This window comes from Girardinichthys multiradiatus, chromosome 20 (assembly GCF_021462225.1).
Source record: "Girardinichthys multiradiatus isolate DD_20200921_A chromosome 20, DD_fGirMul_XY1, whole genome shotgun sequence".
Taxonomy (NCBI): domain Eukaryota; kingdom Metazoa; phylum Chordata; class Actinopteri; order Cyprinodontiformes; family Goodeidae; genus Girardinichthys; species Girardinichthys multiradiatus.
This window is the reverse complement of record NC_061812.1, coordinates 31,351,413-31,369,788: the sequence shown is the minus strand read 5'-3', so window position 1 is coordinate 31,369,788 and position 18,376 is coordinate 31,351,413. Positions and strand designations below refer to the sequence as shown.

General features: G+C 39.1%; 1 long non-coding RNA gene across 1 annotated transcript; it reads left to right on the top strand.

Annotated features, from left to right (window-relative positions):
- The first annotated feature begins 5,267 nt into the window (after positions 1 to 5,267).
- Positions 5,268 to 6,662, top strand: LOC124857536. Its single transcript, XR_007035621.1, has 3 exons — positions 5,268 to 5,714; positions 5,859 to 6,042; positions 6,608 to 6,662. It is a non-coding gene; the product is annotated as an uncharacterized LOC124857536 (long non-coding RNA).
- The last annotated feature ends 11,714 nt before the right edge of the window (positions 6,663 to 18,376 follow it).

Here is an 18,376-nt window from a genome sequence, read left to right as displayed (position 1 = left end):
GTGGCACTGCTGAGGTCTTATGGAGGCCCAGGATGCTTCGATAGCGGCCTTTAGCTCATCCAGAGTGTTGGGTCTTGAGTCTCTCAATGTTCTCTTCACAATATCCCACAGATACTCTATGGGGTTCAGGTCAGGAGAGTTGGCAGGCCAATTGAGCACAGTGATACCATGGTCAGTAAACCATTTACCAGTGGTTTTGGCACTGTGAGCAGGTGCCAGGTCGTGCTGAAAAATGAAATCTTCATCTCCATAAAGCTTTTCAGCAGATGGAAGCATGAAGTGCTCCAAAATCTCCTGATAGCTAGCTGCATTGACCCTGCCCTTGATAAAACACAGTGGACCAACACCAGCAGCTGACACAGGCACCCCAGACCATCACTGACTGTGGGTACTTGACACTGGACTTCTGGCATTTTGGCATTTCCTTCTCCCCAGTCTTCCTCCAGACTCTGGCACCTTGATTTCCGAATGACATGCAGAATTTGCTTTCATCTGAAAAAAGTACTTTGGACCACTGAGCAACAGTCCAGTGCTGCTTCTCTGTAGCCCAGGTCAGGCGCTTCTGCCGCTGTTTCTGGTTCAAAAGTGGCTTGACCTGGGGAATGCGGTACCAGTAACCCATTTCCTGCACACGCCTGTGCACGGTGGCTCTGGATGTTTCTACTCCAGACTCAGTCCACTGCTTCTGCAGGTCCCCCAAGGTCTGGAATCGGCCCTTCTCCACAATCTTCCTCAGGGTCCGGTCACCTCTTCTCGTTGTGCAACGTTTTCTGCCACACTTTTTCCTTCCCACAGACTTCCCACTGAGGTGCCTTGATACAGCACTCTGGGAACAGCCTATTCGTTCAGAAATTTCTTTCTGTGTCTTACCCTCTTGCTTGAGGGTGTCAATAGTGGCCTTCTGGACAGCAGTCAGGTCGGCAGTCTTACCCATGATTGGGGTTTTGAGTGATGAACCAGGCTGGGAGTTTTAAAGGCCTCAGGAATCTTTTGCAGGTGTTTAGAGTTAACTTGTTGATTCAGATGATTAGGTTCATAGCTCGTTTAGAGACCCTTTTAATGATATGCTAATTTTGTGAGATAGGAATTTTGGGTTTTCATGAGCTGTATGCCAAAATCATCCGTATTAAGACAATAAAAGACCTGAAATATTTCAGTTAGTGTGCAATGAATCTAAAATATATTAATGTTAAATTTTCATCATGACATTATGGAAAATAATTAACTTTATCACAATATGCTACTTTTTTGAGAAGGACCTGTATAATAACATGCTGCAGATTGGACTCCAACAACAGAACCATCCCATTTGAAATAAAGAAAACCTGCTATAAATTGACATGTCCTTTTTCAGCTCAACGACAACTACCAAAAGTACCAAAAACCACAGCTTCTGTCAGTTGTCCAACTTGATTCCTCTGCATTGAAGGTTTCTACTAGATATTTCAGATGATTTTGTCCCACACTCCTTTACACAATCACACTGATAAAATACAATAAAACAAGATGGTTGATTTAAAAATTTATTGCAAACCAAAATCCATAATGTCTGTTTTTGACTTTTGTAATGAAAATGTAACAGTTGTAATGTTTGCCTTCCTTTAGTTTAGCTTCACCATTTTACTTTCATGGTATAATTAGTGTGGATTATTTGAGGTCCTGTACAGTTATATTTTAGCACTAACATATTTTAACACTTATATATTAACACTAAGCACTAAGAATGGATCAGCCAGTTTAAATGAGCTCTACTGATCCTGATAAGTGTGGACAAATATAAAGCCAGAATTATGCCAGAAGCTTGTTGATGGCTACAAAAGGTAGGTAGTTTCTCTACAACTTATTAAGGGATATGTAGGAAAATAATAGACAATAGTTTTGACCGTTTGGATGGGAGCAAATCTACAATAAATTCAAACCTGTGTAACCAGTTCCTGCTTAAAATTCATTGTTCAAGTTGTTTGTTGTACCACCATACCACTCCTCATCAAATGGATCACTAAAAACCCCAGATTTATCTGCCAATCAATCTGAAAATGAGTGTACGTTAACTTCTGACTGTACAAAGTAAAATCTAGTCTTCATTGTCTGTTGGTGCAAAGTTTTTGCCATTTCCCATCAGTCTTCTGTATTATGATTCACTCATAAAGAGAATTAGATTCAGTCAGTGATCAAGTTGCAGACCATTGAACACCCAGGGAAACTGCTGAGTCAGTGACCTGTAAAATTAGCATTTCCTTACTCCAGATAAAAAACACAGCCATGTGACAATAATTCAGTCATACAGGAAATAAGACTGCTTATCAAAAGAACAGTCAGATACGTTTGTTCAATGTGCTCTTAAAGTCAGGTTATTTCCAATCTACTTTTTCCTCTGCGTAGAAGATATGCTAAAACATTTTGTACACTTGGTTCATAACTTAGAAGATAAAATGAAATATTCCTTCCTGGTAACTAATACTCTTTTTACTCTTCGTTTTCTCTCATGCATTAGCTGAACTAGCTTTGCAGACTGGCACATATGCTTACATATATATAGTAACAAATTGCCAGCCCTTGCACGTTGCAGTTTTACAGTGCAAGTGGTGAGTTTCGCAGTTCACGCTCAACAAGCTGTGAATGCTTTGGTTTTTTGATTCTTTTCTGGTGTTAATGATAGCAAGTCCATGGTTTGTTAAGAAAAACCGAGTAAGCCTCTCTGTAATAATACTGCAGCAGAGCCTCTGAGAGTGCTGATCAGTCACTAGTCCCTGCCTGCACCTTTAGTATTGTTTACTTTTATTACCTAGATATTGGATTTTGTTATATACATGCAATAAAGTTTGCTTTAAGTTCTGGTGGCACGGATTTCCACAGTGCCCTCCATACCTGTTAGCTCGGGTTGCATATTCTAATTTACTGAATATGATGTAGGTATGATTTATAACTTTTCAAAGTGGGAAAGGTAAGAGAACATACCATTTAAGGTAGGAAAATGTTTGTTGACGTGTCTTTTTGTATGACCCGTCCTTGCAAAAAGATATTTCCAACTGGCAAAAGACGTGGTGCAAGATATTGGTATAAGGATTCATTAATGTGGGATTTTGTTCCCACGCTGAATAAATGTGCCCCGACGTAAGGTCTGGTTTTTCATTTTAAGCCTCTGATAGTCATTTCATGACTTCTGAAGATTAATTCACATCTGCCCACACCAATTGCATATTGGTTGTTGAATATGTTTATGATAAACAGTGTAGTGGAACGGATTTATTTTGCTTAAGCTTTTTGGGACACTTAAATGTTTTGGATCACCACATTTAAAATTTCAGAAAATATCCCCTGAGCAAATATAAATAGCAGAGCATTAAGGGAAAAAAACTCCCCAAACCAACCTAAAACTGTGTGAAGAAGCAATTTCCCCATAAATATCATAATTGTGTTACTCACTCTTGGAAGCAGCAACTGCCATCAGGCGTTTGCAATAACTGGAAGGGAGTCTTTCAGATCCCTGTGGATAAACTTTGACCCATGATTTATTTTAATTAGAGGGTCTCAAAGCATAGCCAGTCTGTTTAAGGTAACGCCAAAGCATCTCAGTTGGATTTAAGGGCTATTATATTAGCCTAAGTTTTGACTAGGCCACTCTAATATTCTCAGAGTTGAACATGCTAGCATGCTTCTGAACATGGCCACCGAATTATTTTTCCCAAAAGTCTTGAGGATCAACAAGTTTTTTGCCAAATGTGAGACAGGCCATTGTGTTCTTTTTGGCCAGCAGTGGTTTCTGCCTTGCAACGCTCCCATGGATGCTAATTTTGCCCAGTCTCTTTCTTATTGTTGAATCATAAACCCTGACCTTAACTGAGGCATGTGAGGCCTGCAGTGCTCTGGACTTTCTTCTGGGATTGTTTACCTGCTGGATGAGTCATCTATACAGCATTTGAATAATTTTGGGAAGCCGGACACTCCTGGGAAGGTTTCTCAACATTTTTTCTCCATTTGTGAATAATGACTCACTTTGTTTTGCTGGAGTCCTAAAGCCTTAGAAACTACTCTGTAACTCTTTCCAGACTGATATATGTAATTTTGTTTCTCATCCATTCTTGATTTTCTTTAGGTAAGCATGATGTGTTACTTTTTTAGATATTTTAGCCTTCTTCATGTTGTCAGACTGGTACTATTTAAGTGATTTCTTGATTCTACAAGTCTGGCAGTAAGTCGGGGTGTGATTTGTGAAACTGAACTCAGCTTTGCATAAAATATGGTTGACCACAGTTAATCCATGACTCACTGGGGGGAGCAATTACTTTTTCACATAGGGCCCAGCTGATAGCAGATAGAAATCCAGCAGTGTTTATAATTTCATTTGTCATTTTTTAACACTCAACCCTTCCAGGGAGGAAACAGATGCAGCCTATAAAATCTAAATAGTTGCTGCATTTCTACTGAATCGCTGACGTCATATTTGTTGCTGCGGCTCCAGATGACCTGCATCGAAATGTAAAATGGCTCTGTGGTGTGTGGAGCTCGAAAGAGTTAGCTGAGGAGGTTCAGTAGTGTATTTCTAGGAAATGCTGGTTACAGCTAAACACTCTGTGACAGTTTTGTCACAGTCTGAGAGGGTGTTCTGGTTCATATCCTTGAAGCAGAAGTACAAGTCTGAAATAGCTCCTCTCAGCATTTCTTTAACCCCTTTTCATCATCCGTCAGTCTGTGATTCAACTTTAAAATGGTTTACTAAAGTAAAAAAATTACCTTTTTTTCAGATTAAATTAATCATTGCAAAACCTAAAAGTGTAAAGAAACAAGTTGAAAAATCTTTGTTGTCATGAGGACAGCCAGCTGACGATCCATGCTTATGATTCACTGCCGTTCAAACTTGCAGGCAGGTGCCTGGAGATAAGAAAAAGTCAGGTACACACGCAATAGAAGGAAGAGGAGGGTAAGAAACCGGTAGGGTGACATTAGCTAATCCAAAAAACAAACAATCTGTTTGTGTGTGTGTGTGTGTGTGTGGGTGTGTGCAAGACAGAGAGAAAAACAGAGAAAGAAGCAGTGGATGGTTGACTATGTGTCAGAGAATTTTGGCTCATGTCTTTCAATGCCAGCTGGTCTTTAAACAAGTATGCATCATTTTCATTCTTTCTTTACCATACTGGGTGTGTCTCTGTTCCGATCAGCTGCGAGTTGGTGCATTCTCACTGCGTCATTATTCAAATACGAGGCCCCGGCTGGGCAAACAAATAAGCTCTTCTGGACTCTGTTGATCTTAATGGGATTTGAGGCTTGAAGTAGCTGTGTTTTTACTCTATTCTAGTAATCGGACTTTTTCTCCATAAAATGACATGTTCCACCCAGGAATCCATTTTGATGGATTTTTTCTAAAATTCATTTTCACAACTGATACACAAGTAATGAAAATATATTTAAATGTTTGCCTTTTTCCACCGTCTCATTCATTCAATGTAAAAGCAGATTAGATCAATCCCATTACCTATCAACCCAGTCAGCCTCTGACCATATGGTCCAGGAATCCTTCACTTTGACACACTAATTGTTATGTTAACCTTACACTTCTCTCCTCATCCATACAACAAACATCCTGATGTCTGCAGACCTTTTGGAGCCACAGCAGGTTTTCTGATCCTGACCTTGGACCAGGAGGGGCTGCGTGCTGATTACCACATAGGTTAGGAAATCTTGACCTGTCCGTTGCTCCGCATTTGGCTCAAAGGGTAACCGTGTTTCTGTCTGTCACCTTCTTTCCCTCGGCTCTCTTGTTCACATTTTGTCATGTAAAAACCACACACTACAGTATATTTCATTGGGATAAAATGTGATAGACTAACACATATTTTTCTTTAAAAAACATCTAAAAGGATTGGAATGCGTTTGTATCCAGCAACCATCCATTATCTGAAATGAAGACTGTGGCATAACTGTAAACGTGAATGGACATGGCCATCCATCTGAACATGCGGGTCAGGCAAGAAGAGCATTAATCAGAAAAGAAGTCGAGAGGTTCATCTAACTCTGGAGGAGCTGCAGATATTCACAGCTCAGGTAAGATAATCTGTTGAGAGGACAACCATTAGTCATGCACTGGCAAAAAGAAAGCAAGAGGAAGTTCCATTAATGGTTTGCCACAAGCCATGTGGGAGACAGAAAACATGTGGAAGAAGGTGCTTTGGTCAGATGAGAAAACAACTGACATTTTTGGCCTGCATGCAAAACACTATGTTTGAATGAAAACTAATACTGCGCATTACTCTGAACACACCATCCCCACTGTGTAACATGGTGATAGCAGTATCATGGTGTGGGGATGTGTTTCTTCAGCAAGGACAGGGAAGCTTTCAGCGTTGATGGGAACAGTGATGGAGCAGAATAAGGGGCAATACGAGGGGAAAACCTGTTCGAGGCTACAGATGATTTGACAGTGGAAGGGAGGTTCATCTTCCAGGAGGACAGCGAGACTCATACAGCCAGAGCCACTATGGAACGGTTCAGATTAAAGCATATTCATGTGTTAAAATGGCCCAGACAAAGTTGAGACCCAAATTTAAGCAAACATCTGTGGGTCTAACCTTAAAAACTAGCTCAGAGTTTATCTGTTCTTTCTTTCTAGGTGAAACAGGGAGTGGTGGCCTAGTGGTTAGAACAGGAGGTTTGCGTTCTGGAAAGGACACAAGGGGCCAGGTTTGTATCCCACAGATTGCTCCCCAGACGCCGCACAATGGCAGCCCACTGCTCCCTATAAGGGATGGGTTAAATGCAGAGGACAAATTCCGTTGTAATGTGCAATGACCAATAAAGATGATGATTATTATTATTATTATAAAGGAGCTACATCCATTAACATTTACTTTTCCTTCCCATAGAAAGTACTCCTGGATCAGTGCTTCTTTGTTCTCTTTGTGTCTCTGCTCTGTTCTCTCAAACCCCCAGTCGGTCGTGGCAGACGGCCGCTCAGACTGAGCCTGGTTCTCCTGGAGGTTTCTTCCTGTTAAAAGGGAGTTTTTCCTCTCCCCTGTCGCTACATGCATGCTCAGTATGAGGGATTGCTGCAAAGTCAACACCAGTGACTGTCCACTGTCTCTACATGCTCATCCAGGAGCAGGGAAGGCTGCAAGTCACTGACTGGATGCAATCTGCCGGGTTTCCTTAGACAGAAAAACGTTTTATCCAATTTGAATAAATAACTGAATCTGACTGCACTGTTCAATGGTTAGGATTAATTGGAATGTATGTACCTGACTTTTGGGAAGTGCCTTGAGACGACATGTGTTGTGAATTGGCGCTATATAAATAAACTGAATTGAATTGGTATACTGTACAGTTTACTGTGTTAAAGTTTTAAACCAACCTTAAAAGAAAACAACTAAAATACCCCTGAAAATACTATCCTGAAAAATAAGTCATTAATATCAATTTGGAAAGAAAAGCAAAAAAAAAGGTTTTATATTTTATCTGTCCAGCTATGAATTTCCAATGAGAGCAGATCAATTTTACCTGCATTTAGAGATGTGAGAGAGTGACCAATATGGCAAACACAAGGTCTGCCGGTGCCTCTATTAGGTTTTGCTGAATTACATAATTGTATGTTTTATATGCACGTAGCTTTTCTGATCTCGCTGTTGTGATCCCCCAGAGAAAACTGTCTGTTCTGGACCAATGAGTCGACTAGAATTCTGACTAACCTCCCTGCAGCTTATCCCCCCCAGCTATGCAAACCTCTCGTTTGCTTTATGCAGGACAATATGGTCAAGCACACAGACAGTCTCAGGTCACAGAGTGCAGACACACAGCAGAGCTATGTGTGTCGTCTGGCTTCTGCCCACATGGACAGCTGAGGGTACGACCAGGCGTGGAGGCAGCAGAATGCCACATTAGTCCCTCCACACACACACACGTCCCCACTTGCACAAAAACAGACTGCAACTCACTGTTACTTAGTCATAGACTCAGTGACACGCTCACAGCTGAGCCCACACCAGCTACACATGCACAGTGGAGCACATGTCAACACAGGCTGAACAGATGCAGATCGTTGGGAGAGGTGGGGTAGTGCTCCAATAACAAAATCCCACCAAATCTACCAATCTGCATTCCACCTCAGGGAAGAGGGGCTGTGCACAAGTGCATTTTCCTCCTTGCTGGTGTAAAAAAAGTCTCAGCTGAGACTTCCCACCTATTGTTGCTGGTTAAAATCCCCAGTTTCATCTCTTGCAACATCTATCATATGCCTATGTGCAGCCCCTCTCCTCCACATTTAGGTTTTAGATTTCCCTGTCTTGTTTACATGACATGGACGGGACACAGCTGGGACGGAAATAGAGGATGAGTTGTTCTCTGTCTACAGCTATTAATCCTGCTGCATGTCTGTTTCTGTGGAGTGCGTTTGCAAGTTTACATGTTTGTCTTCTCAGAGCTCTTATAGCCTCAAGGTAGCAGGTCTGCATGGCAACATTCTGGGAAGAAGCTCCAAGCTCATCATTGAAGCTATCATTTCACAAGAACTATATACCCAACCACTCATAGCTCAGCAGAAGATATTTTCCACAATCTGGTTATGCTAAACTGCAGAAATGAATGGAGGCCAGTCATTCATCACCAAGAAGACAATCTGGATTTTTTATCTGTATCACAAAACATCCTCAGGTAGAATATATGGACAAAGAGCTTGGAAACTATTTTACAACAATACAGTTACACTAACTATTACAACTGGTAACTTTTTTTTTTTTTTTTTTTTTTTTTTTTTTTACTTATAGTGCTAGGAACATTATTGGTACAACTTTTTTCTATTTTCTTACACAAATCTTTAATTTCTCCTCAGGGTTTTCATTCCATTGTTAGCATCAAGTTAGCACGCTAGGCTGTGATTAGCAATGCTACTTAGTTCACTGCAAGCACACAGCTTCAGTTATTACAGCTAGAAACCACAGATCCTGCAAATCTGGGTGTAGTGATGGACTCAGACCTGAACCTTTATAAGCACAGAAAGACAGTCTCTAAGTCTTCTGTTACCTGAAAAACATTTACAGGACTAAAGGACTCATGTCCCAGCAGGATCTTGAAAAACTCATCCATGCGTTTATCTTTAGTCAAATTGATTACTGCAACAGTGTCTTCACAGGTGTGTCTAAAAAGTCAATCAGACAGCTGCAGCTGATCCAGAATGTTGCGTTCTCACTAAAACTGAGAAAGTGGAGCACATCATCCCAGTTCTGGAGTCCTTTCACTGGCTCCACGTATCTCAAATAATAGACTTTAAAATAATTCTGTAGTTTATAAGTCACTGAATGGCTTAGCACCAATTGATTTGTTGTTGTATCAACCTTTCAGACCACTCAGACAACTCTTCATCGCTGGAATCAGAACCAAACATGGAGTACCAGTATTCAGTTCAAATGCTCCCCTAATCTGGAATAAACCTTCAGAACATTGCTGAAATCTTGGGTTCTTTTACAGTGCCTTGCGAAAGTACTTTAAACGAGACTTTTTATGGATATCTTTGAGAAATGGCTTCTTCTTGCCACTCTTCCATAAAGGCCAGATTTGTACAGTGTACAACTGATTGTTGTCCTATGGACAGACTCTCTCACCTCAGCTGTAGATCTCTGCAGTTCATCCAGAGTAATCATGGGCCTCTTGGCTGCATCTCTGATCAGTCTTCTCCTTGTTCAAGATGAAAGTTTAGAGGGACGGCCGGGTCTTGGTAGATTTGCAGTGGTCTGATACTCCTTCCATTTCAATATGATTGCTTGCACAGTGCTCCTTGGGATGTTTAAAGCTTGGGAAATCTTTTTGTATCCAAATCTGACTTTAAACTTCTCCACAACAGTATCTTGGACCTGCCTGGTGTGTTCCTTGGTCTTCATGATGCTCTCTGCACTTTGAACAGAACCCTGAGACTATCACAGAGCAGGTGCATTTATACGGAGACTTGATTACACACAGGTGGATTCTATTTATCATCATCAGTCATTTGGGACAACATTGGATCATTCAGAGATCCTCACTGAACTTCTGGAGTGAGTTTGCTGCACTGAAAGTAAAGGGGCCGAATAATATTGCATGCCCCACTTTTCAGTTTTTTATTTGTTAAACAAGTTTGACACATCCAACAAATTTCATTCCACTTCACAATTGTGTCCCACTTGTTGTTGATTCTTCACAAAAATTTAGAATTTTACATCTTTATGTTTGAATCCTGAAATGTGGAAAGAGGTTAAAAAGTTCAAGGGGGCCGAGTACTTTCGCAACGCACTGTAAGTCAATGTTAAAAACCTATTTGTTTAGAGCTGCCTTTGACTGTTCTACTTAAAGTATTAATTGAAACATCATTAGTTTCAGTCTGTAGTCCAATTTTTATTTAATTCACCTTTATTGTGTCAACACAATGTACTTTTTTCTATTTTCTTATGTTTTCATCAGGTAAAGCACTTTTTTATTGTCTTGTTAGTGAAATGTGCTATACGAATAAACTTGCCTTGCCTACAATTTAACAGAAATATGAATAAGTGAATCAAGAACTATCAAAAATATTTTCTTTTGTACATTAATTGACAGCTTTCAGCTCAGAACATAAGTAAAAGAGTTTAATGGGCTACATCATTTGCATAATTGTTTTGCCCATTACATTTAACAACACTGCTGAGCCGAAATGCCTGGCTTAGAAACTCTACAAACCATATTATAACTTTTAGTGATGTAAATGAGCACAGCACACGGGTTAAAGGTAGAAAAATCGAAAATATGTTTTTAACATCATTTGAAAACTTCATTTGGTGTTTAGGTTTTCTTTGTCTGATATTAAAATTTGTTTGAAGATCTGAAACGTTTAGATCTGTTTCTAAAAAGCAGAAGAACTTTGTAACAGGGAAAAACCTAAGAATGTAGTGTTTTGTCAGCAGGACAAGAACTTTCTGTATATTTTATCCTGCTTGATCAACTGGAACTGTACTGAAAGATTTTATGTGAATTATCAATGAGTCAGATCAAAAAAAGAGTAAACATACTAACATAACAGCCTAGCAACTCCATAAGCCATGGTTTTTATGTGTTGAGTCTGATATATCTTTAGCTATTGACATCTCATGTGATATGTTTTCAGGACACAATAGCAGCTTTCTTAACTTTGCTAATCCCCTGTCAAAGCAACGAATGAACGCAGGGATCCAGTGATGAAACTAATGTTAATTTACTGCACTCTAAATCTACTGATCTCAAAAGTACTTGAATAACACTGATTTTATTCATTTGAGTGCAGTATTAGATTGTTTTTAACCTTTTAACAATAGACCTTTATGTACTAGTTAACATTACTGACCATCACTCATGACCTACTGCTTGTAAGGAGGTTTTATTTAATACAGAATTCAAACTAATGGGAGAGGATTTTGTTGCTACTAATTAGGCTTAGACATTTACTTCAAATAAGTGGTTTCTGTTTGTGCTCCAAATCCTAATATGATATAAAAGCAGTGTCTGAGAAATGTTCAGCTGATAAAATAAATCATTATTTGTTGACGGACCGGCATGTTACCATTCTGATTCCTTAGAATGTCTCTAAAACCTAATCTCTGAGGAAATATTAAAAAGAATGAGCATATTTCTCCTAGAGCATAACATTTAATCAACAGTTTTGGTAAAATTACATTAAGGCCCAGACAATTTCAAACTTGAATAGCAAGCAACAACAATGTAAAATCAATTTCAAAACCGGAGTTAGGTGTTTGCACATTTGACTCCAGGTTAAAGACGAGCTGCAGTTTTCAGTACAGTTTGTAACTGCAGGGATATATCTGGACAAAAGGTGTTAAAAGCATAAATTAGATTCTCCAGATTTTTTACAGAATGTGAAAAGAGGGAGAAAACATTTCCAAACCATTTCTGATAACTGGTGGATTTATTTTATTTTATGTACCCCTCTTTTCAGGATTTGCCTAGATATGTTTTTCTTTGCACACAGCAAGCTAATTTTCACAGAAGACCTACATGAGTGACATCCTCTTATCTCCTCTTATCACTTTCACCCACATTTTATTTTAACACTTTCCTCCCAATCATCACACAAACATACACTCCCAAAACTATCAATTTTTAAAAGCATGGCCATCCAAGAGCTTCCACTTTAAACACGTTACTGCAACCATTAAATGCTGTGCTGATTTAACTAAAGGTTCAGACTCTTGTATCCCGATAAAGCACCTTCTGCCAGGACACCGTTGTGGCTTCCTTTCTGTTGCCGGGTAAATTGGATATTTGTGGTTGGTTTCAGGTTTCCTTGACAAGACATGGCAACATTTCATGGACAAGACAGCTACACTGCAGCTCTGAACCTTTAGTAAGCTACCGTGCCGTCATTATCAGGTGTTAGTTAACATTAGAAGACACATTCTCATGTCAAAGATTTTATTTCTCAGACACTGCCTTGGAAAGGTATTCGCACTACTTGAGCTTCTTTACACTGTCACGTTACAAACACAAACTTCAATGTATTTTACTGTAATTGCAGTGATAGACCAACACACATAGATTACAAATAAAACATCCCAAAACTTGGCTGCAAATATGTATTCATTCCCCTTTAATAAGAGGTCTCTAAATACTATTCAGTGCAAACAGACGCCATTACAAATAATTTATTTAGTCCATTAACTAGTCAATAGATTTCCTTTGTGCATTAAATGCAAAGGATGGCATAAACTATATTATCCGGACCTCCTAATGCCCACGTAAAACATGGTAGGCAAGCCGGTCAGAGTTGAAGGGAAGATGGAAGGAGCTGATTTCAGGGCGGTCCTGGAGGAAACCATGTTAAGGGTTGCAAAAGACCTGAGACTGGGGTGGAGCTTCACATTTCTAGCAGGAAAACAACTCTAAACATACAGCCACAGCTATGATGAAATGGTTTAGATTAAATATCCATGTGGTACCATGGCCCAGTCAAAGTCCAGGCCTAAATCTAATAGTTTGTAGCAAGACTTGAAACTTTTTAAAACCATATATTGTTTTCATTTCATTTCGCAGTTATGCACAATTTTGTGTTGGTCTCAAAAATATCTATTGCATAAACTGAAGTTTGCGGTTATAATTTCAGCAAATGTGAAAAAATATGTATGTATGCATGAGACAGGGTCACAATCTGTGTGTGAGTTTATGTCAGTGTATAAACAGAGTAAACACAGACCTATCAGTTTCCGTCACATGTTCAACCTTGTTTGTACTTTAGCAGAATCTGCTTTTCCAAGTACAAAAATCAATACAGAACAAGGAATTTCTATGAAATTATCATTTTGTTTTTCTGCAGGCCACAAAGTCCAAAGAATTAGTGAGTAGTGAGCATGCGTACTTTTCTTCGAATGCTCTCATATCAGCTGGTAATTATTTATTAAGTTGCTGCTTGGAAAATCAAGTCATGACTTATTATAGTAAATCTAGTTTAAGGGGGTCATACTGAATTACAGTGTTATGAGGGACAAAAGTCCCACTGACATGTTCCCTAAGGATATTAAAGTGATCAATGTGAGGCAATGTTTCCAGGACACGGTGGCTCCAGTACTGCACACAGCACATATCTCTGAATTTGTTTCTGTTTGCTGGGAAGCCCACATTTGCTCCATTATTTTTATGTTCCCTTTCTCTGATCCCTCTCCGTCTGCACCGTCTCAGCTGTTCTGCGAATTGTTATTCTGAAAATATTTTACATGGTGGAGCTGGAAGAGCCAGTTCCCGTCTGCTCCTGACACGAAAAGCGCTGACCTACTGAAGAAGATGAAAGGAGAGTTTCCCCCTGGGGTTGAAGTGACAGACACATTTTCCATCAAGCTCATTGTCTTAGTTTAATTTGTTGTTTTTTCCACACATTCAGAAGGAGATTAAAAAACATGCATCAGCTGACCATCAATAATTCAGCAACAATCAAATCAAATACAAAAAACACCAAGTGGCTACAGTTTTAGACTTGGAACTTTGACTTTTCCATATTTGCATTTGGACAGGATTAAATAAATTCAAAATTTTCCTCCAGCTCAACTTGACCCTCAGGCTTCATTTTGTTAGAATTAACGTTAGTTATGCTGGTTCTGTTCAGCTACATTCTCTAAACACTAATAACCACAGAACCAAACTGGTGTAATGTGTTGAGTAAAATATGTGTAATTTTTGAAATGTGTCGGGGTCAAAATAAATCGGCTCCTTAAAGTTTGAATTTTAAGGACAGAATTTAGAATCTTTTTTGAAAGAACTTCAATATAACAATAGTAATTTTTATATCAAAAATAATGATCAAAAGGAAAAAAATAAATAAATAAAAAAGCACAAAAACTCAGTAGCGAGTTCTACCCCATCACACTATGTATCTGCTACAACAGTGCAACACTGTTCATCTCGATACATGTTCCACAATGCAGTTTATTTCTTCGTGTTTAGACCCATGTAAAACCTGCTGTTAGATACACCAACATACATGGGAAGTAAAGAAACTGCATGACAGCTAAGTGTATTCCAGATTGTACCTAAAAACAAACTTGCAATCTTTGTTATAAAAGTTTGATTTCCAACAGTTTAAACCTGTTTACATAAATCTAGAAACTGCTTGTGTTTGTTGTTGTAAAGACAAAAAAAAAATCAGATTCAGGTGAAATGTCTTCCTAACATGCTGTAAGAATAGTAATACTGTAATTTAGGTCATGGAAACTCTCTGCAAGGACTGTAAATAAGGAACAGCACAGTTTGTTTTTACAACCGTGTTGATAGGCAAATCTGGCTCTATGAAATCTTGCACACTGTTTACCTGCGGGCGTTCTCTGTTGTCAGCTTACTGGCAATAGGAAGGTTTCTGATTGGTACTAAATTACACAGTTCAATCATACAAATTTTTAAAAATACATTATCTTTTGGCTTTGGCCTGTTGAGCTGCTGAAAACATAAAAAGGCCACTTAAAACTACTTATCTGAGTTAAAACATCCAAAGGCCTTTGGTAATTATTCAGGATCTTACAGAGCAAAACAGCAGGGAAAGCAAAGCGATGCAACTTACACCACGTTTAACAGCAAATCATCTCATTTTTCTGCATAAACTCAATAATACACTAGATTATCACTATATGAGTATGACCAAACTGACCTATTCAAATGAGCCAGACATTCTTCCCTCTTCATTGCAGTTGGAATATTTTATCTTATATAAACACAGTTGTGCAGAAATATGTTTTCTGGTGTGGGCTTTTTATTGGCAGCCATGCAGGCATAAACATAGACGATAATAGTGTATCTTTAGCTTTCAGCCTTTTCTAATAGTTTTCACATCAAGGTCTGCAAGACCTCTCAACAAGATCCGTTTGCTATCTACAATAAAAGTGTACTAAATAAAACAGTGCAAGGCCTGCTGAATTTTATTATTGTAGTAGTGCACCAGCCATGCTGCTAAAGTGCATTGAATCCAGAGTTCAAGAGTTCAGGTGTTAAAATTACTAATCCTGTTTGTCAGTGAAATACACAATGGAAACGTGAGGCTACTAGAGCGGTATTGTCTACAAACAGCAAAGAATAGTAAAAGTACAAAATTACCTCTGCACATTACTTCAGTGTAAACGGCTTGGGCCGTGTTACAAAGAAACAGGTGTGTGCATGCGGCATTGACCATGTGAACATGTTTTGTGTGCGATGGAAACGGGGCACCTACAGGGCAAAAGGCGTGGCGCGATATGATAATAGTTGAGAGGAGTGTGATCGTAAGACTGGGCACCAAGAATGGAAATCAGAGTTAGTGGGGCACGGCCGTCTACGGGTCACACGGCCATACAAGGACATAGCTAAGGCAAAGGTCCATCATAGTAGCAACACAAATGCACACACACACAGAATATTGTATGTGGATGTGTGCATCTCTGGAGCTGGTGGTGTCAGAGGGTTGAAGTGCCAGCTGGGCTGCTTAAAAATAGTGCAGCGTGGAAGATTGCCAATGCACGAGACTCTAGGAACACATGATGGTTGGTGGGCTAGTAATTCACAGCAGATTTCTTTCAGATTTGTGACGAATGATGAGGAAAAGAGATGATGTTTAAACCGAGCCGTCTCACAGGGCCATAACAAAGCTGTCTTCTTTCCATTACGAGAGGAGGCAGAAGGAGGGAGCTGTTTGTAGGTCAAGGTGATGGCTAATGACGTCACAGAGCCAGTAAACTGAAGAATATGGAGTCTTCTTAAGCAAAGCTGGCCAAGCAGACATGCAAGGGCAGTAGGCTGACGTGAAACGTGATGAGGATCAGACTGCTAAGATTTAAAGAGCACTGGGCTGACCCCTGCTAATGCACAGAGTGCAGTGGAAGGATGAAGAGAGGAGGGAGGCTGCAGGAACAGCTGCTCCCCCCGCCTATCTCTTTAACACAAGATCAAAAACTCATTCAGTCAGTTCAAGATATGGGCACACAGAAACACAGCCATAATAAACTACATGACTGATTTAACATGGATAAAGTGGCTCTTTCAACTCATGTAATCTTAATTTGGATTAGGATGGATTATTGGATTACACTGGCCTCCTGGGAAGTAAAGAAGAGGAATGACAAGACAAATGATGGATAACTGGGGGAAATATTTGGAGAACACAAGATTTATGTGTAATATATCTTCTCAATTGGTCAACTTCTTTGAACATTTCTATTTAAACCCTTGCATTTTACATATCCTGTTGTGTTCAATTAATCTTTCACTGTTTTTGTTGTTTTGTTTGCTTTAGTCCACTTTAGAGATAAAAAAACAAACATTTATTTTACCTCCATTATTGCAGTAAGTGGGTCTTACACCATATACAGCAGCAATTATAATAATGAACCTTAATATTTCCGGCTGACTCAGGTTTAATCAGAAGTATTCTCATAAATACAACAACACTGACGAAACATAAAATACTGACTTATTGACTGAAAAAGTAGATGGGATTGTCTGGCACTGTGCTAAAGTTTAGATCGTACCGGTCAGATCGGGAATGTTTTGCGTCATTTGGTAGTCAATCTGAGCAAACAAAAATCACATGTGGGGTTCTTCAAGGATCCGTTCCTGGACCACTTTTATACAGCATCTGTATGCTCCCCCTAGCCCCCTAGATATGTTATATCTTGCCATATCTATGCTGATGTTGCACAACTTTATATACTTGTGTCGCAACCTGACCACACTCTATCACAGTCACTAAACGGGTATCCAATATATCCATGAGTTGATGGGATCAAATTTCCTCTGTAGCTAAAGCAGAAGCCCTTGTTTTTGTGCCCCAAAGCACAACATGACAGATCAAGACTCAGCTAGACCCAATTAGACTAAAATGTCTAGTTTGAGGGATTTTTTTATAGACAGACTGCTACGATTGCAGTGTATGGAGTAACACACTAGAGTCCATTGAAGACGCTCATATACCATGATCCCCCACAATCTGTCCTGATTTTTTGCATTAAGAGCATTACAGTTTTTCTTAATTGGCACTATATAGAGATCTTTGCTGCATTTTATGATAACAAGGGTCAAATTAGAGTGTATTTAATCAAAACCTGTGTACACGATTGAATTGATTGAACTATACATTTCTATATATAACTTGGGTCAATTTGTCCTGTTAGGTTACTTGGGTTGACACTTGTTGTGAATTGGCTTTAAATAAATAAACTGCATTATCAGAATCAGAATCAGAATCAGAAAAGCTTTATTGCCAAGTACGTTTTTGGACATACAAGGAATTTGTTTTGGCGTAGTCGGTGCAATACAGTACAAATTAAACAGTATAAACATATCTACAATATAATATAAATATATGTGCACAGTTTTAAGTGAGTGAGAGTAAATATAGAGCACTATAAGATGCAAGAGCAATACAACAGTGCAGGTGTTGAATACATATACATGCTCAATACATCCCCATTGAGCATACAAAAAGCTCAATGGATGTGTTGAAAAGATTTTTTGCATAACCAAGTCAACTCTTTAGGTTTATTTATCTGTGTTTCTTTCCGCCTCCATCCAGGCGCTGTATGTATGTCTCAGCTTTTATTTTTGGAATCTCTTTTAATTTGCTTTCTCTCTTTTAACAAAAGCACGTGCCACTGTTTGAAAAACACAAACCCAGCTGTATTTCCTCAAACCTTTGGTCTTGCTAAATTTTTTAAGGCCCTTATAAGGAATGTTTATGCTATTAGGGAGGTTTATAGAGAAATACTTTAAATAGTATCCATAATATCCATAAAATAAACATATACATTAAAAATCCATATTCCTTCTGGGCCTTTTTGCTAGTCTGAGTTGACTCTGCTTGATGAACTGATTTAAACCGCAGATTAAACCGTATGACTGGGTAGGTGTTACTCTATCTGCTCAGCAAAGGGTCGGTGGCCTG